Genomic DNA, 3,073 nt, shown 5'->3' with positions numbered 1-3,073 from the left:
CACTTAGCTAGGTGATGGTGAGCAGAATCGTGGACCGTGGTCTGACAAACTCTCGTAACAGCTCCATCATTCCTGGAAGTTCCAGGACCATCTGCCCGCCACCGAGGGTCCTGCCTCTGCAGCCAGAGTTCCAGCCCCAGAGTCAAGTGAGGACTTGCTCTGTCAGTTCCTAGCTACACAAATGGGTTACAGACTGGTTCCTCAGAAATCCATGCCCAGTCCTCAAGAACCATGGGAAAGACCTGGTTACAGCAATTATAAAACTGCATTGCAATAATTTGCTTTTCTGATCATAGCTACAGTAGCTACAGAAACAGCGACTGTACAATACAGGTCTGTGTGCTGAGTGTCCATACGCAGACACTGTCTTATTTAATCTGCACAATAGCTGGGAAGATGCATTGATTAGACCTAGTCTACAGATCAAGAATTGGAGAAGGCAATGGCACCCCACTCCAGTACTCTTGCCTGGAAAATCCCATGGACGGAGGAGCCTGGTAGGCTGCAGTCCATGGGGTCGCTGAGGGTCAGACACGACTGAGCGACTTCACTTTCACTTTTCCCTTTCGTGCATTGGAGAAGGAAATGGCAACTCACTCCAGTGTTCTTGCCTGGAGAATCCCGGGGACGGGGGAGCCTGGTGGGCTGCTGTCTATGGGGTTGCGCAGAGTCGGACACGACTGAAGCGACTTAGCAGCAGCAACAGATCAAGAATAGAGGCTCCGACTGCTGCAGGCATGTGTGTGCAGTCACACAGTCGGGATTCAAATAGTAATCTGTCTTGTTTTGTGATGTGGGTTCATTCAAGGCATTGTATTACTGTATTACCAACAGTAACGAAGTCAGTACTCGTTAGAAACAGACTCACAGATCCAGGGAACAGATTTGTGGTTGCCACGGGGCAGTGGGAGGGATGAATAAAGAGTTTGGGATTAGGAGATGCAAACTATTATATATAGGATGGATGAACAACAAGGTCCTACTGTATAGCACAGGGAACTATATTCAGTATCCAGTGATAAGCCATAATGGAAAAGAATAAGAATACATATTATATATAGATGTATAACCAAATGGCTCTACTACACTGCAAAAATTAACACAACATTGCAAATCAACTATACTTCAATAAAATTAAAAATATACTTATATGAGTCTGTCGTGTTTCCTGATGTGAGCTCATTCAAGGCCCTGTGGGACCTTTTAATACCAACTGTAAAAAACTCAGTACTTGTTAATTCATGCCAGGTTCTAGGTCCAGAACCAATTGTTTCATAGGCATATCTCATGTAAACCTCAAACCATTGCAAACAGATACTACTATCATCTTTTCCTTTTAGAAGAGGCAACTGAAGCTCAGAGAAGGGCAGAAACCAGTCCGGGGTCACACAGTTTGTTGGACAGGTTAGCTGGGATTTGAACCCAGTACACAGTTAAAACTATGGACTTTTTACACCGTTTGCTGCCTCTGTGAATGACTTCAAGCACAAAAACCATGACTTACACGCCTCTGAATCATCTCAACAGTGTCTGAGATGCTGAATAAATGTTTACTGAGCATATTAATGATCGAATGAATGGAGCCCTTGGTATTTCTCCAAGTGCTCAGGCAGGTTCCCCAGGTCTGTACATCATGTGGGGAATCTTCAGAGCACATGAGTCAGAGGCATGGAAGCCACTTTGCTCATAATAACCCTTATTCGAGTTGTATGTCCTCTGGTGAAACAGTCCTCGTGAGCCAGATGTTTTTATCTTTGACGCTTTCAAAAGCTTTTGAGAATCCAGAGAAAGCAAGGAGCAATTAAGTGACAACAGCCTGGGCTTTCTCTGCTGTGCAACTCAGGTTACTAGAAGTTTTAGCTGGGCACAGAAGCAAGTTGTGAACATCTTTTCCTGGAGGGGTTCAAGCACAAATCAAAAACCAATCTGCATATGGGAACACCCTGGAAAGGGCTGTTGATCACATACATGTGTGTATGCGTGTTCAGTCATTTCAGTCGTGTCTGACTCTTTGTGACCCCACGGACTGAAGCCCACCAGGCTCCTTTGTCTATGGGGATTCTCCAGGCAAGAATACTGGAGTGGGTTGCCACTTCCTCCTCCAGGGAATCTTCCTGACCCAGGGATCAAACCAGCATCTCTTGATTCTTCTGCATTGGCAGGTGGGTTCTTTACCACTAGCGCCACCTGGGAAGCTTTGGTCACATATGGGACTTTCCAATATACTCCACATCTCCAGAGCTAATTGGAGCTCCTATCAAGAGGCCACTTTCAATCATCAGGTCAATTACATGTCAAAGTCAGTGCTGACAATCTGGCAATATAAAAAGGAAAAAAAAAATGGCACTCTCCATCATGTGTCTAAAGAATGCTCTGGTCTTCGGTTCAGCATATTATTTACCTATGGCTGTGAAACAAATCGCCCAAAACAGGTTGGCTTAAAACTGAAATATCATTTATCATGTCTGGTGGACTGGAAATCTGGAAGAAGCTTCCACTGCGTGGTTCTGGCTCAGGGCTTCTCATGAGTTTGAAGTCGGGTGAAAGCCAGGGCTGCAGTCAGTGGAAGGCTTGCCTGAGACCCCACTTCCATTTCCAAATTGGTCCACATGCATGGCTGACAAACAGGGGGACTGTTGGTGTGAGGCCTCAGTTCCTCCTCAGGTCTGACTGAGTGTCCTCAGGACATGGTGGTTGGCTTTCCCAGACTAAGAGATTCAAGAAACCAAGACAGAGGCTGCAATGCTTTTTATAACTTAGCCTTGAAAGTCACACAATGTCAGGACTTCCCTGGTGGTCCAGTGGCTAAGACTCCTCCCTCCCAATGCAGGGGGCCTGGGTTTGATTCCTGGTCAGGGAACTAGATCTCACAAGCCAAAACTAAGATCGCACGTGCTGCAACTAAGACTCAGTGCAGCAACTAAGACCCAGTGCAGCCAAATAGATTAAATAAAAATGTGAAAAAGAAAGTCACACTGTCCACTCAGGTCAGCATAATTCAGTATGGAAGGCGACATAAAGGCTGGGACTATTAGGAGCTGTAGATGGCTGGGGGGGGCCCCTTGGAGGTAGG

Source organism: Capricornis sumatraensis, chromosome 17, assembly GCF_032405125.1.
Source record: "Capricornis sumatraensis isolate serow.1 chromosome 17, serow.2, whole genome shotgun sequence".
In the NCBI taxonomy this organism is placed as follows: Eukaryota; Metazoa; Chordata; class Mammalia; order Artiodactyla; family Bovidae; genus Capricornis; species Capricornis sumatraensis.
The sequence above is the reverse complement of the archived record's forward strand: the minus strand, read 5'-3'. Positions refer to the sequence as shown.